This window comes from Amblyomma mixtum, chromosome 2 (genome assembly GCF_055824585.1).
Source record: "Amblyomma mixtum isolate Tamu chromosome 2, ASM5582458v1, whole genome shotgun sequence".
In the NCBI taxonomy this organism is placed as follows: domain Eukaryota; kingdom Metazoa; phylum Arthropoda; class Arachnida; order Ixodida; family Ixodidae; genus Amblyomma; species Amblyomma mixtum.
In genome coordinates, this window is record NC_143013.1 from 10,216,782 (window position 1) to 10,241,342 (window position 24,561).

Below are 24,561 nucleotides of genomic sequence, written 5' to 3' on the forward strand. Positions count from 1 at the left end.
CAACCACGGGCGGCTCTCTTCTAGCCAAGCAGTCGTGAAAACAGCCTACCGTTGCTGCTCCTTCATCGCGTGTGACGGCGAATAGTGATGGAGTGCAGCCTTTTTTTCTACGCGCTGAAAAAAAAAAGCGCGCGAAACCCTGGGGGAGCATGGACTTGCTTTCTTGCCTGACTGAGTGATTGATTTATTGATCATCGTGTCGGGGGAAGGACTGGCTGATTGATTGATTAATTAATTAATTGGTTGATTGACTGACTGACTGATTGATTGATTGATTGATTGATTGATTGATTGAGTGAGTGAGTGAGTGAGTGAGTGAGTGAGTGAGTGAGTGAGTGAGCGAGCGAGCGAGTGAGTGAGTGAGTGCGTGAGTGAGTGAGTGAGCGAGCGAGCGAGGGAGTGAGTGAGTGAGTGAGTGAGCGAGCGAGCGAGCGAGTGAGTGAGTGAGTGAGTGAGGGAGTGAGTGAGCGAGCGAGCGAGCGAGTGAGTGAGGGAGTGAGTGAGTGAGTGAGTGAGCGAGCGAGCGAGGAAGTGAGTGAGTGAGTGAGTGAGCGAGCGAGCGAGCGAGTGAGTGAGGGAGTGAGTGAGTGAGTGAGCGAGCGAGCGAGGAAGTGAGTGAGTGAGTGAGTGAGTGAGTGAGTGAGTGAGTGAGTGAGTGAGTGAGTGAGTGAGTGAGTGAGTGAGTGAGTGAGCGAGCGAGCGAGCGAGTGAGTGAGTGAGTGAGGAAGTGAGTGAGTGAGTGAGTGAGTGAGCGAGTGAGCGAGTGAGCGAGTGAGTGAGCGAGCGAGGGAGTGAGTGAGTGAGTGAGTGAGGGAGCGAGCGAGCGAGCGAGCGAGTGAGTGAGTGAGTGAGTGAGTGAGTGAGTGAGTGAGTGAGTGAGTGAGTGAGTGAGTGAGTGAGTGAGTGAGTGAGTGAGTGAGTGAGTGAGTGAGTGAGTGAGTGAGTGAGTGATTCTCCTGCTTTATCAAGCAACACTGTGGGCTATGAGACAAGCCCTATTGGGGAGCCCTGAATCAACTTCTTGAGTTAAATCCATTTCAAGGCTGCCTCTTACTTGCTCCCTAGGGGCAAAGGACTGCTAAGCATTTGTTGAAAGTTTGTGCACCAAAACCCACTGCGCGGTTCTTCCTCAGTGAGCACTGGCGACCTGTGACAGCAGACCCCCTGGCATTACTTTTAGGTTTTGAAAAAGGTTTTCATAAAGTCATCCGCGGTTACCTCCTTATTAAACTTATCACGCCTTAACCTTCATCCAGGTGTTCTGAAGTGGATCCAGGGTTTCTAACTAACCGTCACCAGTTCGTATGCGCGAACTCCCCTCGTCATCCTTAACCCCTTTGCACTCCGGCGTCTTGCAAGGCACCGTCCTTGGGCCTCGCCTTTTGCTAATACATATTAATGACCTGCCTTGCAACATTTCTTCTGATATCCGCCTCTTCGCCGGTGACTGTGTCATTTTCCAAGCAATAACTAACTCTATCCGCCATCCTGAGTTACAAAACGACTTTAATGGCGTACAGGACTGGTGCAACACTTGACCCAAACTTTTCTGACGTCTGTTCACTTTTGTCGCAATTGCGTGGTGCCTATTTATACTACCGCTAACTGCCAGATTGAAGCAACCCCTTGGTGTGCATATCTCGTGCGACCTGACCTAGACATCACAAATGAAACGGAACAATGGTAGGAGCCTCAGTCTATTAAACGACGTTTCGACAGGAGGACTGATCTTGGTGTCATATCATGCCAACCTGGCCATATGTCGTGGTAACCACACCACAAGTTCTCCTAACAGCGCTCTAGCTTATACGCCGTGATACTGACCTAGCTCTTCTCCACATTAAATAACTTGGCTTCGAAATGTTGGTGCAACCTTAGCCCGAGTAGGCTAGTAATTTATAACCTGCATAAAGCTAACCTAACACTCCCGATCAAGTTCAGGACCGCGCTGCCAGATTCGTCCCTTCCAACTGTCCCTAGAATTAGGGTATTTCAGTTTTAAAAGCTCAGCTATACTTACATGCCCTTGCTTCGTGCCGTATAGGACGCCTTTCGCCTTTTCCATAAATTCTTTCATTATTCGAAGAAGCGTAGCTTGTTTGGCCAGTTGGTGCATGGTAAGTGGAAAACCAGCGGAAAGAACGCGTTCACAAGCAGGAGAAGTGTCCTGTGTACTTCTGCTTGTGAACGTGGTTTTTCCGCTGGTTTTCCACTTTCAATATTCGCTTTCTGATAGCCACTACATTAAAACAGCCCACCGCATCGCCCTCGCCAGACACTCAAATACAGTGTTTTTCATAACTTTCAGGAGACATTTACCCTGCGCACAGCGAAACACTGGGATTGCCTGCCCGTCAAAGCTCCCACCATCATCAACCCAATAACGTTCACGCGGATTCTTGGAAAAACCCCACCTTGATTTCCAATATGCGATAGCATTAGAAAGGCCATAACAGGGAAAACTGTCTGGCGTCGGCGTCGTCTGTGTGAAGCCTCCACCTGCGAGGTCAGGGCGATTTGCCTCTCTTCACCTGCCACCTGTCAGCCGTCCTCTCCTCCCATCCCTCTACCCCACTCCACTTGTAGGGGAGAGGGACGAAGAATGGCTCAGCAAAAATGAAAATGACTAAGAAGAAAGTGACCGATACAACAGCAGGCCAACGTGCAATGCGTACCGCCTCCCGAAGAACTATAGGTGTGAATATGAAGCTTGCGGTAGCTATTCCTTCTCGCATTTCCCGGGAAGAGCAACCTGGGTCCCACAACCCCTACCGGCGGCTCTGTTTGAAACAGCCAACTGCCAGTGCTGTGGTGCGCCGGAAGTGATGCGAGGACTCCCTGCTATCTTTGAATGTGGACACATTTTGCGTAGTTGTGCGGTCGGAATTGGAATAGAAGGAATTGGAATCAGAACTAGAATAGACTGGAAGGTGAAAGACGATAAACTCAGAATTGGAATAGAATCAAGACTGGATCAGATTGGCGAGTGAAAGAAGCGTGTTATCGCATTTCCTCCGTATTACTCTAGTTGATCGCTACTAAACTTTTTTATTCTCTTTGTTTACTGGAAAATGCCCGTTCTTTATGTAATTTCTCAATCGAGATCTTTGGGATAAATGTATGAATATACGTGCAATTGCAATTTTAGTGCGTTTCACTGTAAGATGTGAAAATGAATCCACCTTGTAACGGCCCTAATCTGAGCTAACCGTACCATCAGATAAATAACGCTCTTAGGCGACCGTCTGCGGATCTTTTGAATGCGTTAGCAGCCGAACGTTCGTTATATTCGAGGTTGACACACTAAGTTCGTTACATCCGAGGTCCAGACACGTAAGTTCGTTATATCCGCGGTTAGCACATTAAATTTCGTCATATACATACTTAGATGCATACTTAGATTCGGTATATCCAAGCTTAATACACTAAAGTTCGTTATATCCGTCACAGAAGGATCCTAAGCCACACGTACGGAAGGAAGTGGAAGGAAGCAATGAACTTTATTGCGTGGAAATGGCACGATGACGCGTAAGGGCTAAAAGAACAAGGGAAGGGTTAACAGTGTCCAGCCATAGAGATCTATAAAAGAAAAAATATACAGCGACACAGGTCGCTTTAGGCCATCTGCGCGGCAGGATGTACTTTTTCACTTCTTTCGCGTGCTACATATGCGATCGACAGCATTCGGCGGATGCCGCAGCTCTTGCTTTAATTTTTTTTTTTTGCTGTTCTAGATAGTGTTTTTCGTCAGTTCGCAGTCCTGTACAGCGACAACAATGATTCACCGTCGAGTCGGCAATGCGCGTCGACGTTGGAATCACTTCGGTAACGCTTGACCTTCGTTGCCGCCGCTAAGCGCAGCTACGCCATTATGGCCCGATAGTCACGCAGGGTTTACTAAGGCATCGTGCCTGTTAAACAATGAAGGCATAATGCTGGAACTTCGCAACGATGCCGTCGCTGCTGCTGTGGTGGTGGTGAAAAGGTGTTGACAGGATTAGCCTTAGAATGTCGGCAATTTATCCGACTGTGTCTAGTAATAAAAAGGAAAATGTGTGTCCTACGCCTGCCCCAGAAGTTCAAAAAAACTTCAAAAGCAACTGTTCAAACAAGCAACTAGTTTTTGGAGGGTTCCCAAGACAGCGCGGACACTTATTATGAAAACGATGAAGGCGACGAACTGATCTCAATGGCGCAAAGGTATCATTAGCCAAAGATAGCTACGGAGCGCTAGGAGGTCCAGGGGGAGAATCGGTCGACGCCATTGGCTGGAGGTGCTCCTTAGAGGGGCATTTGTCGCTTCGTTCTTGAATTGTATCATCGTTGCGGTACCACAGCAAGAACGACGCTGTCCGGTGGCCATCTTCGCCACCAGATGTAGACACACAGCACGAGTGTGGTCGTTCTTTTGTGCCAGTCCTACACCGCGCTATACGCCTTGAACATAAGTAAACGACACGCCCAGACGTCAAACATTGTGAAGATTCCACCTCCTCAGGTATATAGCGCAGCAATGTCTGACACTTGTCACGAAAACACGGACGCGCTAAGAGAAAGTGATGCGCGTCGCCCACAACGGCACAGCACAAGTAGAGAGGTGACACGACACGGCGTGTCGTGTGAAGCCGTGCACTCGTGCAAGCCGAGTCAGCGCTATACATCTCGCGATTCACGGGATCAAAACGGAGAGCGAAAGCGACCGCTTTTGCACCTGACTGACATCAGATGAAACGCGCAGTGAGAATGAGTTAACATATTTCGTCCTCATAAGTTTAAAGGGACGCTGAGGACAAATACATTTAGTTTTTGCTGTTTTGTAAAACTCCGTTGTATGGCTTTTTTTATATGTTCGTGTTTGCTTGGCAGCAAAAAAGCGCATTAATTGCTGATAATATTTGGTTGCGATAATATTTGGTTTCAATTGCAACTGTAGCATTTTTTTTCCTCCGTCACACGATTCAGAATCGTGACGCCAGGACCGAAGAGGACTCAGTGATCATTCTTCTGAAGTTTATTTGGTTTGGTTTTATGGGGTTTAACGTCCCAAAGCGACTAAGGCTACGAGATACGCCGTAGTGGAGGGCTCCGGAAATTTCGACCTACTGGGGTTCTTTAACGTGCACTGACATCGCACAGTACACGGGCCTCTAGAATTTCTCCTCCAAAGAAATTCGACCGCCGCGGTCGGGATCGAACCCGCGTCTTTCGGGTCAGCAGCCGAGCACCATAACCACTGAGCCACCGCGGCGGCATTCTTTTGAAGTGAATGGCGCCTAGCCTCACGAACCAGATATAAAAACAGTCTTGACATCCCCTGCAGTTTGCTCGGGACAACTGCCTGCAGCAGCTGAACCTGTATCTCATTCTTCGTTTTCCTCCTAGCTTATAATAGCTCCATCGTCACTGATAATAGCGCCTTTGTCACTAGAACGCGGTCATCTTTCCCTACAAACTAACTTCAGTGTGTCCTTAGTGTCCTTTTAAGCAACATCCTGCAGCCCGAATAATAGTTAGGCGTCCATAACGGCAAGAACACATATACTCAGCGAAGAATTGGTCGTGCACGGCACAAGGTCGCTACCGTCGTTAGCATAGCGTGTATGGTGCAAACGAGGACACTAGCGTGCTCACACCTGACTGCCCACCGGTTAGCAATAAAGCCGCTGATCGTTCAGCTGTTGCGCGTGAAAGAGATATACTGTTCGTGTATCTTCGCACCGTGCATGAGCTGACCACCCTCGCTTATTTCTTCTTTTCTAACAATGCAATCATTTGCATCGTCCTTACCCTCACCGCGCACTCAAAGAGGAGCCGAGAGAACCCAGACCCATCGTCCCCCGGTGACCCCGCCGGCGTCCGAAAAAGAAAAAAAAAGACAGAAAAATAAACGAACACGCCGAAAAGTAGGCGGCTAACTGTAACGCACGGGGTCCTGCCTGCGTGACCCTCAGCTTCGTCCAGTTGTTGCACATGCTGACCTTTCACTCACTTTCCTCGATTCATCGCGTGGTAACCGGTCGAGATGCGTGAGTTCTAGTTTTACGAGTTTCGAGCGGGCGCGGGCTTATAAGCGGGATCGCGTTTCCGACACATGCGTGTACGATGCAGGCTTGCCTGCTCGCTTGCTTAGTTGCACGCAGAATGTCATTAATGCCTCGCGGGAGCCGACAGGGGGCGCTCTTTGCTCATCTGGATTAAAGTGGACGATAGCTAACCGGGGGCCATGGCAGGCGTGTTTGATTTGCATGAGGTAGCGCCTTCTTGAACGCGATGTTCGCGTGACCGGTTCGTGGAGGGCATGGTATCACCGCTCTCCCATATGTTTTTGTTCGCTCACCTGAATTTCTCCCGTGGAGAAGTCCTGCGCTGATCAGTGGGGAGTTGTACAGTGCAGACTGTCCAGTCACGAACGACTGAAGGTGTGATCCCCTTTCGCTTTCATCTCAAGATACAACATCTGCACTGTTCACACACTTCACGTCACGTCAGGGGCGCCTAATAGTGAGGGGCGATAAGAGGATTTAGTGAACAAAGAGGCTGTCGTCTGTGCTTCTGGTCCACCAAAATGGCGGCCAGCAAGTGTGACAGGTGCAGATGCCTTGGGAAGCGCAATATACTGCAGAACGTTCTGTTCATGTGATACTGACCCTCGATTATATACAAGATGGTGTAAACCTATAGCTTCTGTGCAACTGTTATTTCGACTACGAGAATGCCGATACGTTTTTATCGATGACGAAGACGGCTGGTGCCGTTCGAAGCCCAGGATAGCCCGTCCTATAATAATTAAGCATAGCACGAGCGGTGAAAGCGTGCTGCTGCCATTTTGTCGTCGTCGACGTTTTCGGCTGGCGGCCCCAACACATTAATCGCATATATTTTCCTGTAGTGACTGCTTATAAGTGTTAACTGCTTTTCGCCTGCCAGACTTAGACAAATAGAGGATTACTTCAAGCGCATCATTTCGACGCGTAACTCTACATCCGTCGTTTAACTAATCATGCAGGGGAGAGGCCAGCAAACGTTAGTTTTCATTTACCAATTTCATTCAGATAGAACCATTCATTCTTTTGAGAGGATAGTGACTCGAAGGATCGCAGCCGTTGATATTGGCAAAGTTAGCCGGCATAGTGCTTGTTGAGAGCTGTTGCCAAACAGAGGGTATACGCAGAGCGGTTAGACTGCGTTAGAAACGAAAGGACGGGACCGGCCGAACAAAGAAAAAAGAAGCTGTTGTGCTGAACATCGTGCCGACCAGTGCAGAGAGTGGGCTGCGGCGCCTGTAGCAGATCTTACATATGCTGACATATGCCCCATTTCTTCATCGCCACTGCTAATAACTGTTTTCATTCGCTCTACCAATCCTGGTAGATAAGGATAATGAGTGAAACTCATGATAATCTAGTCGTTGACTCCTGCTCGTTCATCGACTATGTCATCGGAAGCGGCGAGCTGTTGCTTGTTTTACATATACTCTCCTGCCGGACCGGTCTCGTATGTGTAAGAAATAGACACTCAAGGACGGCCTTCTGAAGTACGTGTAGGAGGTTATCGTCAGGTTATCTAGAATCTGAGAACCACGTAGCAGAAGAGGAACGATTCCTTTTTTCTTCTTTTTCTTCCCGATATAGTTCCAAATTGCGTTTTCTCGACCGAAGAAATTTTCATACGGCCATCGGCAAGCATTATGTCGATGAGAATACAAGCAGATAGTGACCACACTGACCAAACTGCGTTTGTTAGTTCGAAGCGGCAAAAGTATTGTACGAGCTGGCTGAAGGGTAGAAGTGATGCGGGCACTTAGCAGTTTCACGTCTAGGAAAGGTGATTAATGAGCTCAAAATCTTTTTTGAATCGGAGAAAAACCTGCAAGCTTGTATCAAGAAACAAGCAAAGCAAACAACCACCATTGGTTGAGTTCCCGATAGGAGACAAAATCCAATGCCTAAGCCAAGAAGACATGTTTTAAGCCTTCTGTTATCTTCGTTTGCACAATCGCTTTCTGCACTTCTGCTCATAGTGTTTTTCATCGTGGCTTCCGTCATAATGCGGAGCTGAACTCCTCTAGAGCAGAAGACGTTGAACTCTCTACAGAACTCGTTTGGCCATACTCATCGCACTGACTTTTCTAAAATTTGAAAACTTGCGCACCACCTCGTCGTCTCCTGCGGCTGCGGAATTGAGTTATGACCCTTAAACCTCGATTAGAACAGGAGGTTTTTTTTAAATAATTTTGCAGAATTTGTACTAAAGGAAGCTCGATCGGAACAGGGGGCAGATTCACTGCGGGTAATCGCACTGAACGTGCATCCCTTCATACTCGGCACTTTCACACGTATGCGGCCGTAGAGCACTGGGGTAAGTGATCGACCTGTAGCAGCCTGATAGTACTACGTTGGTATTGCCCGACCGCGAGTTTTCGCTGATTCAGTTACTCCGATTTCGACAGGATCGCAGCGTCAGTTCATATAAACCGGAAGTTCGAGTTAAGCGAGCTCCAGTTTCAAGATATACCTATCGTCAGTGGTTCAAAACAGTTAAAACTTTGCAGTCGCAGCCGATAGCTGAGCTGCACTCATATAGGTGGCGCTGCTATCAGTTAAAGCTCGGGAACTAGCCTGAATAGATGCTGCTATTTTGAATGCAATTTTCGCAAGTATTCAGACTCAACGAAACGCGGGACAGGATCGCAATATCAGTTGGTTTGGTTTATGGGGTTTAACGTCCCAAAGCGACTGAGGCTATGAGAGACGCCGTAGTGGAGGGCTCCGGAAATTTCGACCACCTGGGGTTCTTTAACGTGCACTGACATCGCACAGTACATGGGCCTCTGGAATTTCTTCTCCAAAGAAATTCAACCGCCGCGGCCGGGATCGAACCCGCGTCTTTCGGGTCAGCAGCCGAGCACCATAACCACTCAGCCACCGCGGCGGCAATATCAGTTCAAATAAACCGGAAGTTCGAGAAAAGCGAGCTCTAGTTTCAAGATATACGTATCGTCAGTTGTTCACAACAGATAAAAAGTTGCGGTTGCAGCCGATAACTGAGCTACACTCATAGGTGGCGCTGCTATCAGCTAGTGCTCGGGAACTAAACGCAGGAGATGCCGGCAATTTGAAGGCAGTTTTCGCAAGTGTTGAGTCTGATCAAACGCAAAAACTGTATTTCTCGCCGGAGAACCGTTGCACAGTTGCTACCGCTATACTCGTCCTGTGGAGGCCCTCGCTAACGTCCGAGTAGCGGTGAAAGGAAAAAGAGGGGAAAAATATCCGTCACTTGGCACACGGGCGACAACGCGTGCGGCATCGTCCCTCGATAAGCCTTGATTCGTGGCCATTAGCAATTCTAACCGGGGACGAGCCGGTGTTAATCCGCACGCTGTGGCACGTCTTCGCCTCGGTCCGACGCTATCACCACCGCGTCGCGGCAGCGACATTCCGCCACCTCTCCACCAACCTCACTGCACGCTTTGCCGCTCTCAACTGGCCCCAGTCGCACTGGACGTGCGCATCTTAGAACGTGCCCTCTCTTTTGAAACGTGCCCCTTTCAGGGCAGGCGCTTTTTTCCTTGTTTCTATCCATCCTTGCTCGCGTTCTTCTTGCTTTCGAGATGGTAGCCTACGACAAACTTTCTTTACTTCTTGTCCGCAGTGTGCGTCGGCGAGTGCTGTTCGGCAAGTCCGAGCAAGGTCGTTACGGCTTGAAACGTGTGAATCCTCCAAGAGCTGCACATCTTTCTTTACGGTCACTTTTTTTTCCGCTTTTTTCATTTCGCCTTGAAGTTATAAGATAGATAAACGTGCTCTAGTAGCAATTACGTTCTGACATATGTAGGTCACCAGTGCTCGGGGGGTTCATCTATTTTCTTAGTATGCGCTCGGAGATCAGGGGGAAGTGCAGGTACTGAACTGAGCAGATGTCTTGAGGTGCTACAATATTTTGTCGCGAGCGACGTCATACATAGTTCGTACGGCTTTCAAATGCCATGCAGGCGCGTAAGGCGCTTCCTTCTTGACGCCGGGGCGGCCTTGTACATCCCCACTATATAACCCTTGTATATACCCTTATATATCTCCTTTTGGGGTTGGCCTTATACACCAATTATATTACATGTTATGATGTAATCTTAAAGTAATTTTTTTCCTGTGCGCAATACGGGGCATCGGATTAAACACTAGCAAATGTATATTTCCCCGTGCGTCAAGAATAGTCTATTGACTGACTAATATTAACTAGATGCGTTCACGTATTCCGACAATTGCTACGTCTTGGTGTTCATAGCGAATAACTGCAAGCACGTAAGGTCACGACTTAGCGCCACCGACGTATACCTAGTAACGACGACCATAAGCGGGGATTTCTCTGTCGCAACTTGTCTATACCATGCTCGTACTTGAAATAATACGTTACAAAAATAATTTGCTTCGAACTTTAATACTCCGCATCTGTTTATTATGAAAACTAAGTTAGCCCAATGCACCAACGTAAATGTTTAAAGCATCTCCGTCTAAATAGGTTTGAACTTTGTTATCCCGAGAATTGCCAAAAAATCCAGACGTTGCTTTCTATCCTCCGAATCTCGCTGCAAACTCATCTGTCTCTGCCTCCTTGATAAACATTCTCTTCATAGTCACCTACCCGGCGATTAATCTTGCTTCCTCACTGTGTTTCATCTCGCACCAACTGTAGTAACTTTGCCATTTTCTAGAACAAACGCTGCATTTCTTTCAGTCATTCCTCGTGCATGGACATTCGAGGAGTGGAATCGCCTCCCAGAATCATGTGTACGTGCGAAGGACTACCTGCATTTCAAAAGTGCCTTAGTTACTAAACATTACATTAGTTCTTTGATTGTTTGGGTTTATCAATAATTTATCTGTTGTACTTTTACTTGTTTCTTTTTTTTTGTGACCACTTGCATTAATAACGTTTCGTGCCCTTCAGGATGCAAAGAAATTAGTGGAGATGCTCGGAAAATCCCCTTCTGAGCCGGAAGTACGGGTGAGCACTCATGACAGGCAACAAATACAAGCATACTTTTCTCAAAATTCAGTATCTTTCCCTCAATAAATTGTACGTGACAACAGTACCCGGAAGATAGGATACTACACGTGTGGTTTAATGGTTTTCGCGTACTTAAGTGACAATTAAGGTTAAGTTTTTTTTTAGGCGAGTTTGCTTTCTTCGTGGCTCAACCTGCCATTTTAAAGCATTACATCTAAACCCGCGAGGCCAGGCAAAGAGCATGAGCCGCTGTCATAATATTGCCGCAGCAGTGTGCGTTGATCTCCGATGACAGCCGCGGATGTGACGTCCTAGCTTAGAGAGTGTATACTGCAGATGCACAAAAATTGCGAGGACACTTTGGCAACTAAAATGTTGAGAGGCGAAAGCCGAGGACACTATGCCGTGACGACTTCCGATGGATGTGACGTCACACCATTCCCGTGGTGTATCGATACCCAAATTGTATATCTTCGGGGATCTTAAGTGTTAATTACGCTTAATTACACATTTCTCCATCTAATTTGGCACAAATCCGACGTTTTCCCGACCATTCTGTCGCAATTTTTACTATGCCATGGCGACCTCCGGTGGATGTGACATCACACCGTTTCCGTGGCTATATCGACGTCTGCGCTATTTCGACGAAATTTCGGCATTTTGCTTATAATTAATTAACTAATTAATCTACAGTCATTAAACTTTGCTTGTTGGTTCATTATTTCCTCCTCTATCTGAAGCAACTATTGGGTTTCTTCTATCTTTTTTAGTTCCCGAGTTAAATGCGTGTGACTTGCTTTGTTAACGGACGAAAGTATGAGCCTTTAAAGGCTTTCGCCTTAAAATACGATCTGTGCAGGTTTTTTGCGTGTGTCTTGCGTGGACACTGCGGAACGCGAACCGCATGCCCCCAACTCTCGTTCTTTCACGATGGCCGAGAGCGGTGCGGACAGCGCCGTCACGGCCGCGACGGCAAAGCACCGGACGCTGCGAAAGAGCGGCATCTGGGTCAGAAAGTCCCATCCGTTGAGCGCGACGCGTTGCCGGTTTTTTTAAAAGTGAAGGCCTACCTAGCAGCCGAACGGGGCTCGTCCGAGGAAAGAGAAGTCTCGCCTCCCCACCTCATTACACCGCCAACCTTGAGCGCAGCACGAGTGCGGTGGTGGACCACACCGGCGAGCTGACCGGTCGCGGCGAGAACATACGCGGAGGTTGTCACGCGCCTGATGTCGAACAAGTATCGAGTAAAGGTCGTCCATACATTTCGATGGAAATGCGACCGGCGAAGACGGAATTCAATAGCACTTTCCTAGCTCGGAGTAGCGGTGCTATAAAACCTATGCAGCTAAGCTAAGTTACAGCGCAATAATGAGAGAATGAGCGAGCGATACGTCTTGCATTCTTTCTCCAAAGTCGTACGTGGCCTGCCTTCTCATGAACGCGAAATGCGCCCACAGCTTTGTGTGGCGGCTGTCTGGAACCGTCCACTCTCCTTGTACGCGTCTGGTCGAAGGTATTTAATTGCTTGTGCTACGCATAGACGCGTCTGCATCTGTCCGTCCTTGTGCTAACTAACAGTACTTGTTCAAACAATCCGCAGCATGTTACTGTATATGATTAGCGAACATTCGCTGTTGGAGCATAGCGCTTTATTCATTATTGCATTCAGTGCGACATCAGTGACTCTAAACGGGCAAGCCGCTTTCATGTGCCGTTGTCCTCGCAGCGTTCATTCCTTTTCAAATTTTCTTCTTTTTTTTTTTCATTTCACGCATGTAAGGCCTTCTTCCCTCATCTGGCTATACATGTCTCACAAAAATCAATCCACTACTTACTCTAATAAGCCGGTCCCACACTTTCAATCAGATTATTGCAAGATGTACCTGAGTATTAAGACGCCGCTTCCCGAGTCTTGCCCGATCCCCCGCGGTGGATATGTGCCATTTCGCAGTTGACGGAAACGACTCCGCAGCCGTCCGGCACGGAAGTTGCCATCGCTTCGTCGCTGGCTGTTGCACTCGCATCTCTTCCAAAACTGACCTTGTTTATTTGCTTTTCCCGCATCGGTACCGTAAAACAGATTTGGTACAAGCTTCTAGGTGTCACTAAGAGGCAGAGTGCTTGAGAGCGCAACAAGTATTGTTTTGTTCGATGTTTAAATAATTGTCTCGTTCAGACTGTGCCCAGGGAACAAACAAGAATCTTAAGTGGCACAGATACGCCACCACTGATCTCTTCTTGGCTCCATTCATTCGCAAACCTGCTCCCACATATAGTATTCCGTTCTTTTGCACAGTGGAGGAGAAAATCGACGTATCAAGAAATAAACAGGGAGGAATGAAAGCAAATATTGCAGATAATATCATTACCTCTGTTCCTGTGCCTTGCACTCCGTTGTGTCCTACCATGGACGATTCTGCGTGCAACCTGGATGTCACGCCCATCCACGTTGTATCGCCTAAGCATCCGTATTCCGGAAGGAAGGGCAAAGAAATCCGCCCGTTTTCGTGCGCTAGTGATTTTTTCCCGCCCACAATGCGCTGTAAATGGTGACGCGGCCTTGGCGGCTCGTACAGTTATGTCATGTACTATACAGCTTCCTTGAAATAAGGGCATTCCACACCTGATGACATCGGCTATCAGGTACGGAATGCCCTTACGCAACCACGCCGCGGAACGCATGCCGTGTGAATCATCTTTTTCCGCTGAACTAGCGTCTTGTGATAAATTAGCAGCGCTGATTCCGTGGTATTTTAGGTTCATGCGTGTACTGGGCGCCGATGTCTCCTGAGAGAACCAGCTAGAATAAGAGATATCCTGGCTTCCGATATTCAACCACGCTTATACTCCTTCGTTTTTGCACTGCGTTTATCTAGTCTGTGTTATAAGTGCGGTTGCTCCTAATATCCACAGTTCAGTCAGGGCAAGCGCTAATTTTCCTTGTGTGGGTTTCAGTGATCCTTAGTGGCCACGTACGAGTTTTCCACGTGAACCAAAAAAAAAAAAACAAAAACCGCTGTATTCCTTGCGGGCTTGGTCATATTTTCACTGACTTCCGGGCTAGATACAGAAGACACCCAGTGTTCGGCGGGATGTTAAACCAACCTTATTGCTCCTCGGGCAAACCTAAAAAATAATGGTTACCTCCACTGCTACTGCGTGTTCCTGTGCATTTCGTTCTGAATAATGCACTGTCTATTTAACGCACCTTTCCCTTAACAGCATTGTCGTCGCAACTCCTCAAAAGGAAACTTGTAGAGCGTTTCTCGCTCAATGCGCTCCATCTGTTACGCATTCGTCTCAAGAAGGGCCTAAGTTTACTCCCTTCAAGTAAGGCAACGACGCCGTGGACGCGTATGATCACAATCGAAGGGCCTGCATGGGCGAAAATCCTAGAAACCGTTCATTCGCGTCATCAGCGTGCCAGCCGTCGACGTAGCCTCCAGGCAAGTGTTGTGTGGGGAATACAGGGCCGCTATACCGGATGCGGGGGGGAGATGCAGCGGATACGTCACGGCTCATTTATGGGCCTGCTTGGCGGCGCTCGTAAGCGCCTTCCCCGCGCGTAGTCCGTTCTTTGTGCACCGCGCGCGCCTCTTCTTTCTCGGTCGGCTGGCTCGCGTATACGAGAGGAGGGAAGGGCGAGCCGTTCAGACTCATTATTTACACACGCGGCCTTGCGCACAGAGAGTGGCTTGGCGCCGGACATTCCTGCGGTTCAATGGAAACTGCGGATGCCTAAACGGAACGCCAGCCCCATCGGTTTGTTCTTGCATTGTTGCTGTAGCTGCGTAGTAACAATAGCTGTATAGTGTTTGTGGTAGTCGTAGTAGCAGTGGTTGTAGAAGTAATTCACAATGCCTTACAGCGCTTCAGGTTTTCTTAACAGCGTAAACAGACTAGCAGCAGCAGCAGTAGTAGTAGTAGTTGTAGTAACAGGAGCCGAAGCAAAAACAGTTGCAGCGGTAGAAGTAGCCGCAGCAATAGATGTGGCAGCAGTAGTATGAAGTTTTACTAACAGTAACAGCACTAGTAGCAACAGGAGTCGAAGTGACAGTGCCACATTACTACACCGCATTCGCACGGGCTCTGCTCGCGCCCCTGTGTGGATGTATAAGAAGGGTCTGGAATCGTATCCGCTGTATTCCACATGTGGTGTGTGCGGTGATATAGAACATGATCTTATGTGCTGTCCGGGGTACAACGCGCAAAGGTGTGTGTTGTTCGTTCCCATCAAGAATACTGGAGCCCCTCAGCCTCTCAGCCCCTCGCAGTTCCCTTCAGAACATTGTCTACCCACGCGGAAAACAGTCATGTAGAAAAGAGGCTTCACGCCTTCTTTTAAAGTTCCCCCGGGACTCGGATTTGGACTCCAGATGATGACCGCAGTTGTCTATTGACTGTTATAGGTGACTGTATTTGGAGCCATGCAGATCAGTCAGATCTCAGGTATGTGCCTGCCTTGTGGACCGTATTTAGCCTTGAAGTGTCGCTACGCTTGAACAACTGCCGACAGAATTCGCAAGGCTAACCCCACCAGTAACTGCAACAAGCTCAGCCTCGAACATTAGCATCTGCAATAGTAGTAGTAGTAGTAGTAGTAGTAGTAGTAGTAGTAGTAGTAGTAGTAGTAGTAGTAGTAGTAGTACTAAGAGTAGTAGTAGTAGTAGTAGTAGTAGTAGTAGTAGTAGTAGTAGTAGTAGTAGTAGTAGTAGTAGTAGTCTTGGTGTTAGTACTAGTTGTAGTAGTGAACCTATTATCGCGGGAGTATCACTGACGTCACCACCTGTTGTTATGTGATCAGGCGTGTGGCTTATGAAATTTTAATACCGGGCCTCATAGGGGAGAGACGTCGTTATGTTCAACGCTCTGGAGGGAGGCAAGGGGGGAGGTCCCTTTCTTGACTTTTGGAAAGCTCTTGACCAGCACACCCCCGGTGAATGCATGTGTATGTGCGCCGAGAAAGTTCTACCTGGTCATTTCTACGATCTACGATATTCTATGATCTGGCTCCTTGGACTTGTCAACCAACGCAGTATATATAAATAAAGATCTCATATTCTACGTCTACATACCGAATTCTTAGGTGCCGTGGCATTATACAGCTGAATGACTCAATCATATGTTCCTAATCTCTTGCTGTGCCGTTTCTTACTGCTTCCATGATCTTTTTGACCCGTCTCCAAAACGTGAATTTACTCCGAGGTCATTACGACAGCATAAATCGCCAAAAGTATGGGACAGAACAACTGCCGCGTTGGCTTAGTGGTTATGATGTTAGTCTGCTGAGCCCAAAGTCACAGGATCGGATGCCGGTTCCGGCAGCCGCATATCCATGGACGCGAGATGTAAAAACTGGCTCGGCGATGTCAGTGCACGTGAAGCCCCATGTGGTCGAAATTAATCGTGAGGCCTCCGCTTCTGCATTTCTCTTAGCCCACGCGCAGCTTGGGCCGTTAAACTGAAGATAGCACAGCATAACATGACATGACATCACCTAACACACCATAAAGTATATAACGTAACCTAACCTAACGTACCGCAACGTAACATAACCTAACCTAACTTAACGTAGCATCGCCTAATGTAATATAACATAACCTAAAATTAACTAACGTAACATAACGTAACTTCACTCAACGAACGCCACACCACTAAGCCTGCCTGCTCTGCACACGTAAGGTAGAACAAAAGGTGACAACTGTCGCCGTTTGCGCCATGCTGCGGCCACAGCAGCGGTGAAATACAGTGAAAACATGAGTAAATGTCCCCCTACAAAAGGGCGACCTTAACGTCCTTTTCGTACGACCTTGTCAGTCCATCGTTCGAGTTCGACTATTCACCGGACTCCACTAGCGATGACATTATGGTCAGTCTTGACTTTTATTCTATTTTGTGTCTCTTTTTATTTTCGTTTTCCGAAAAAGCCCTCTCGCTCTTTATACGTTTCGGCATGCGGATGTTGCATTGCAAAGCGCGAGCTCAATTCCTGGTCACAAAGCGATCGGAGGCGCTCTAACGAATTCCCCTCATTCACACACGCTTTCCACTTTCCTCTGCTTTGGCTTGCTCTCCGATATTTTCGGAACAGCGCTGGCTGAGAAGATCGGCTTCTGGCAACGTTTCAGATGCAAATGTGCGAGTATAAGTATAATGCGATGGTGCAAGATAAGATGCATATACTTGTCCTTACCCCGATAAGCGGAGTTTATATTTGTCATAAGAGCTGACACGGGGAGCTGTTCCCTTCCTTGCGCCCAGGCTGCAAGCCTCGAAGAACTATACTTACCGCCGCATTAAAAAAAAAGGAAGAAAAATGTTATAGGACACTTACGCTATCAAGTAAAGTGTATGGCTATTACTACAAAGAATAGAGCCGATGCGATCGGTTCTGTGAAATGTTCATGAAGTCAATGAGGGTCAGAACGGATGCGTGAATTCTGCATGCTTCTCCACGGGCTAGATGACGCTCAGCCGGCGGTTTACGGCATTTAAACGGCTAACCACTCAGTAAAGAAATGAAACGATTGTAATGTGTGCGTGTAAGCGAAATTTATTTTACTTTGTTCAAATCTGTTAAAGGCGCGTTTTCCTACGGTCAGTAAAGCACAGCGTGATCGCTTCCTACGACCCGAGGTAATGAGACTCTTCTCAGCTGCCGCTTCTGCACACTTCAAAGTACCTTGCCGGACCCACCATGATGGCTCAGTGGTTACGGTATTCAGCTGCTTAGCACGGAGGTCACGGGATCGGCTCCCGGCGTACAGCGGCCGCGTTTCGATGGAGGCGAAATGTCAAAGACTCCCGCGTTCTGTGTGACGCGAGCTCGAAGCACAGAACGCCAGGTGGTCGAAATTGATCGAGCTGTCCATATTATAACGACTCTTTCTCTCTCCTTCATTTCACTCCCTTCTCCATCACTTCCCTCGCAGTGTGATGCGGGTGACAACCGCGACTGAGACAGTTACTTTACCTGTTGTTTCCCTCACGTCCAGTCATTATAATTTATTTGTGGCTGCCGTCGCTAAGGTCCAAAAGCCTTTTGTCTCTCGTTTTCTCGTCTTCTCAGAGATGGGACTCCGAATGATCCGTTGCGTACCCCTAAAGGCCTTTTATTTAAATGCTTCTGGGGACTGTAGGTATACCAGAAAGACAATCTATAGGTGAGAGCTGGAGGACGAATGCAGAAGGGACGGGATCGCGGTGTCATTTCCTGAGATAGCCCTAAGAATTATTGCTGCAAAACGAAACGTGTTCGACATGCTGCCTAATGAGTGTGACACGCGATAGCATCGGCGACGTCCTTAGAGTTGCATAATTTATTGAAATCTGAGCTGTTAACCACCTGATGATCTGGACTGATGGATCACACGACAGAACTAAATGCGGCTCGGGCAGTCAGCGATACGAACATATTTATTCAGCGCCACGTTGTCTCCTTCCTCAGAGGACAGTTGGCTTCTGATTAATTTCGACCACCAGGGGTAGTTAAATGGCACTGGCATCACACAGCACACGGGTGTCTTGCGTTTTCGCCTTCGTCGAAACGCGGCTGCCGTGAGTTGGGATTCAATACGCCTTCTTGGATTCAGCAGTCGGGCGCAGTAACCACTGAGCCATCGCAGTGGGGCGGAATAAAAGAAGGAAGAGCTCAGTACAACACGTAGGAGATGCAAGAGCGAAGCACGCAGGAACGCTAGTGACCCAAACCCTGAGGCGAACAAGAGATGCAAGTGCAAGCTAAGAATGTAGCAAGGCATCGTTAACGACCTTTACTGTGCGGCGATACCGAGACCTGACGTCCGCTTAGCCTGTGACCGTTCGCATAAGGACGAGGTTTACGACCACCTCGAGTGCTCCACAACGTTTCCGGTGGCGTTTCTCAGCACACACGTACTCTTCAGGCGTTGTTGGTTTGCGAGGGCATTAGGCTTAAGTTTTTCCTGGCTTTTATCTTGCTTTCCTTTTGCTTTATTATCTCTTTGAAAGCTAATACAATAAGGACAACTTTCTCGTGCCGGCAAGGTTTCGTAGCGTAAGAGTTGCATTGCATAAAGCGCGCAATATCTTCGAGCGATGAGGAGGCTGCGTCTGGCAAGTACAAAGAGTGCCGCCGCCCGCCGCCAGGGGGCAAAGGTATACAAGGTTCAAGGCGCACTGAAGCGGCAGCTTTCTATTGTGCTCAGTTCCGCGCCGCTGTGGCCGCTGCCAAGAAGCGCAATTTGCGCTAGCGTCCAAATAAGATAACGGGTCGCGTGAGTGAAAGTTGCCGAAGGTTGCCGAAAGTTGCCGATGCGCGCCCCACGGCCGACCCGCGCACGGCTATGCATGTGCTTAACTCGTTAATTCTGCTGGACCGACGACTTCCGCTCGTGTAGGCGTTCTGTGATTTATGTCCTGCGCATCTAATTCCACCTATAACAGTCCCAAGATACAGCCTGAATGATACCTTCCCCGCCAAGCGCTAAATTTTTCTGGAATGCTGCCCACTTTCTCACTATGTTCCCCCCCTATCACGCACACATATACATATATCTCCTCAGGGTTTTCCCCGCATCTTCAAAATTAGAAACCTGGAAAAACATCTGTTGCCGTCCGAGCGCTGCACCCGTTTCCAGGCACAGGCACAACTGCAGCACAAGCACAAAATAAACGACAAGGTCTTTCGTTATTACTTATGTTTTCTGTTATTTGTTGCTGTTTCCTGTTACGAAAAAGTACGGGTGTAGCCTCTTAGCCGGGGGGTGGGGGGGGGGGGGGGGGGGAGAGAGATTTAGGGGCGATCAATTGGATTAATGGATAGGAAATATAGCATTAGTCTTCACACGTCAATCTATTCCAATTCTGATTCTATTCCAATTCACACTACGCAACTACGCAAAATGTGTCAAATTTATAGGTCGCGGAGAGTCCTCATACCAACGAATGAATAATGAATAAAAACTTTACTGTATTTCCGGCGCTGCTGGCGCAGGGACGCAATGGTCAAGCGATACGCCACTGCACTGGCAGGTGGCTCTTTCAAACACAGTCATCGATGAGGCTTCTGAAACCCAGGTTGCTCTTCCCGAGTAAAGCGAGGAGGCATAGCTCCCCCAATCCTTATTTTTGCACAGATAGTTCTTCCGAAGACTGTCCACTTGGCGCGTAGGTCTGCTTTTTTCTGAATAATTTTCTTCGTAATCATTTTAATTGTTTCCTGAGTCATTCTTCGTCCGGAGTCTCCATCCTCTCCCCTACAAGCTGCATGCTGTCGGCAGTGAAGCGGAACTACTGAGATGCGGATCTAGCCAACGAAGAAGGATTGATGGTGGCGCGAAAAGAGATAGGCGATATGTATAACGGATGGATTAACGTTTTTATTAACGGGGGAAAGAGCGAAACCTGACCCCAGGGTGATGCCCCTGTATTGGTTTACTGAAAACGAGGCCGACGGCATTGAGAGCAGTGAGACAGATGGATGCGAGTAAAGGGGTACAGGCTTGGATAACCTAACCTGAAATGACGGAGCGACGACATTGAGCCTTCGATCGCGCCATGCAGCTGCTTGAACATAACCGATATAAAAGAGAAGCACAGGCAAACGGGCAGAGAAGCCCTCGCTTCGTTGTTGGTCCGTGTTCTCGTGGATGCACAGAGCTGCTATTTATTTCGTCAGCGCTCCATCCTTTGAGGGCAGGTTGTACAGCCCTGTTCCGCAAACATATCTAGACGAACAGGCCTGGCGCCAAAATTTAACGCAACTGAGTCTCCTCGTTACGTGCGCATTAATTCAGACCTTGTGCAGTTTCGAAGTCGTACTGTGTCTGTGTGAGTACCGAAATTCGTGTGGTCCAACGAAATATGCTTCCAAGTTTTCAATGACTCAGACGATGCTGGATTTAAACCAAGACACAGTGTTCTGTTTAATTTTAACGCAAAAAATGTATTCGTATGACAATGCAATAAATAAGACTTTCCTGCTTCTTTACTGCATTGCGTTGCGTCTCCTCGCGAGACATTCAGCCTCAAGTCGAAAAGAGGACTTCCCGCTACACTACGAGATGCACGGGAGGGTGACAACAGAAATGTTGTGTATACCTGAACAGATTCAACACAAAAGTGAGCATAACCACACAACACACACTGGCCCTTTCAGACAACAGTAGAGATCCTTCGTCAGTACAGAAACCTTTCTGCGGTCGATAATAGCCTGAACACTTCGGTGCAATGAAAATTTAGGCAATTTAACTTCACGGCTAGCTCCGGTTTCACACTTAAATGAACGTTAATACTTCTCCACATGGTCACTGCATCACCCTTACGTTCCCGTATCCTGCTTTTTAAGCACACTCGGGAGCTGCTCGATAATCCTTTCAACGAACACGATTAAGAACGACCCTCAGTTTGGGGCCAGACGGGTTTGGTGTCCACGTGAATTAAGAGTGGGGTGGAGGGGAGACCCCAGCGAAAATATTTCTGAGGACCCCAGCGAAAGAGATGGTCCCTACAGGGCGCCTGACGTGGCTTATAAAATCTGATGATTTAGCCATTCCGCTCGAGGTCTGCAATGATAGCTTTTTCTTTGCTCTTTCCGCCGTCTTCAATAGTGCGATTCGTATTTGTGCCGGGCAGAAGCGTTAAAATAAATCGCCGACGCTTTGAAAATATTCATATGGAGTCCCTGTCGCCCATAACGTTTCACGCGACCAAGCAGACTCTACCGAATATGCTTACCTTCAGAAACGCTTCCGTGCCTCATACACAGACGCGTTCAGATACGGCGAGCAGGGCACTTTGTCGCACGCGGTGCAGGTCATGGTCGCTGGCATCATTTTTCTCATATCTACCCTCCCATCACTTTCCTTTTCTTGTTTGGTTTCGAAATTTGTCTCAGGCATCTTCTGCCCCCCCCCCCCCCCTTTCCCAGCTTGTTTGTTTCCATAACTATGGACATTGTGTATCAGCATGTAGTACGAAGGCAATATAAACGATGGTCCTTAAGGGTAACAGACTAGATTTTAATGGAGGGAAGCTTAGCAGGGGGCGGAAGAAACTTAGGTGGGTAGATGAGATTAAGTTTTCGGGTATAAGGTGGCCGCAGCTTGCATAGGACAGTGTTTACCGGAGAGATGTCGAGAGGCCTTTGTCCTGCAGTGGGCGTAGTCAGGCTGATGATGATGAATATATTCAGCACTACTCCAAGCAGGAACGCGGGGGAGCCATATTATCGAATTTATTTCAAGGAAGAGGGGCTTGAGCCCTCGAAGACTCCTGAAATCTCCTTGGCTGCGTCCCTGCTACTTATTGCATTATTTCTACACAAAAGTGTCGAAAGGTTTCGAAGAAGACGATTCTTGGAAGTTGCTTTTCTGCTCAAGCGTGCAACGTTCGCGGTGGATGACAACGAAGATGCAGATGTCACGAGACCCGCGAGACGAACAGGTACGCGAGCCGCCCAGTCCGCGTCATGGGTCTTCTATCCGAAGGTACGCCGCTTTCCTGGGAGGAAACGAAGCGTCGCTCCGAGTACGTTCGGCGCCGCGGCATCCTGCAGTTCATCAAGCTGTACCACGAGACGCGCCACCGCCGCAACGACCGGCTGCTCTGGGGAGACGAGGTTGAGTACATGCTGGTGCGATTCGACCACGACCGCCGCCGTGTCCAGCTACTCTTACGGGGCGCTGAGATGATCCGCCAGCTGAACGAGCGAGAGCTGCAGACGCCCGCCTCTGCGGGCCTCTGTTCCTGGCACCCCGAGTTCGGCGCGTACGCCATGGAGGCTGTTCCCGTGCTGCCCTACGGGGACACCATTGCGCACTGCAACGTCGTCGAATGCAACATGCGCAAGCGGCGCGCCGAGGTGAGCTCACTGCTGGGTCCCGACGAAGAGATCATGTGCATGACCGTGTTCCCGAGGCTCGGTTGCAGCGCCTTCACCCACCCCTCGTACGAGCCCTCACTTGACTCGGTGGTCATGCCGTCGCTGTTCGTGCCAGAGCAGATGATCTACCCATCGCACCCGCGCTTCGCTACGCTCGCCCGCAACATCCGTATGCGGCGCGGCAAGCGAGTCGTCATCAATGTGCCCATCTTCCGGGACGTGAGCACCCCCCAGCCCTTCGTCGAGGACCTCACCAAGTTGGGCGCGGACGCCGAGGCCCTGCGCGCTGCTCTGCCCGACCACGTGTACATGGACGCCATGGGGTTCGGCATGGGCAACTGCTGCCTCCAGGTGACCCTGCAGGCGTGCGATATGGCCGAGGCTATGAGGCTGTACGACCAGCTGGCCAACGTGTGTCCCGTGATGCTGGCGCTGGGCGCGAGCAGCCCCGTATTCCGTGGCTACCTGGTGGACAGGGACTGCCGGTTTGACGTCATCGCAATGTCTGTCGACGACCGGACAGACGCCGAGGTGTCCACGGTGCGGCCGCGCTACTCCAGCATCCCCTGCTTCATCTGCGCCGACAACGAGCGCTTCAACGACGTGCCGCTCGCCCACAACGCTGAAGTCTACCGGCTCCTGCGCTCCGAGGACGTCGGCCACGGTCTCGCCATGCACCTGTCGCACGTCTTCGCCAAGGACTCGCTGTCGCTATTTGAGGAGAAGCTAAGGGATGGTGAGGACAACGACTACGACCACTTCGAGAACCTTCAGTCCACGAGCTGGCACTCGCTGCGCTTCAAGCCGCCACCACCCAACACAGACATTGGATGGCGCGTCGAGTTCCGGCCCATGGAGCTGAATATGACCGAATTCGAGAATGCGGCCTACGTCGTGTTCCTCGTGCTCCTCACCCGGGCCATCCTGACCTTCGACCTAGACCTCGTCATCCCAATCTCCAAAGTGGACGAGAACATGCATATCGCCCAAAGAGTGGACGCAGTCTTGAACGAGACGTTCTGGTTCCGCGAAGACCTGGCTTCTTCGTCTTCGCAGGGCGCCACGGAGCCGAGCGTAGTGCGGATGACCGTCGGCGAGATTGTGAACGGCAAAAGCAGCGTGGGCTACCCGGGCCTGGTGCCTCTCGTTCGTACCTTCTTGAACGGCGTCGAGGAAGTGGACGTGACCACCCGGTGCACTGTGGAGCAGTACCTGGGCCTCATCGAGAGGCGCGCCTCCGGTCAGCTGATGACCGCGGCGCGCTGGATTCGCCGGTTCGTCACTTCGCACCCGGAGTACAAGAATGACTCCGTGGTGAGCGAGGGCATCGCGTACGACCTCGTGGCCCGCATAAACCGACTGCAGCACAACTTCTGGTGCTGCCCCGAGCTGATCGGCATGCCGGCTTCGAGGACGACGGCGACGCCTCCCGCGTCTCCGACCACGTCGGGAACGTCTTCGCCTTCTCGCGACTACGACGAACAGCAGCGGGCCCGACGCAGTTCCGCGTCGTCGCTCTCTAGCTGAGCTACTGGGCGCCCATTGAGACCAACGAATTGTGGCAAGAAACGGGCAAAACTTTCTTTACTAACGAAAGCAATAAGAAAATGTGCGGATCAATTGACGGAGTTATTATTGCAATTCCTGCGGATGTTCCCACTTGCTGCGGTTTGTGTAAACACACCTATCGAATT

The 24,561-nt window shown here is 49.3% G+C and overlaps 1 pseudogene; it reads left to right on the forward strand.

Moving 5' to 3' along the window:
• Window positions 1–22,453: 22,453 nt before the first annotated feature.
• Window positions 22,454–24,394, forward strand: LOC149358368 (glutamate--cysteine ligase catalytic subunit pseudogene; annotated as a pseudogene).
• Window positions 24,395–24,561: the final 167 nt, after the last annotated feature.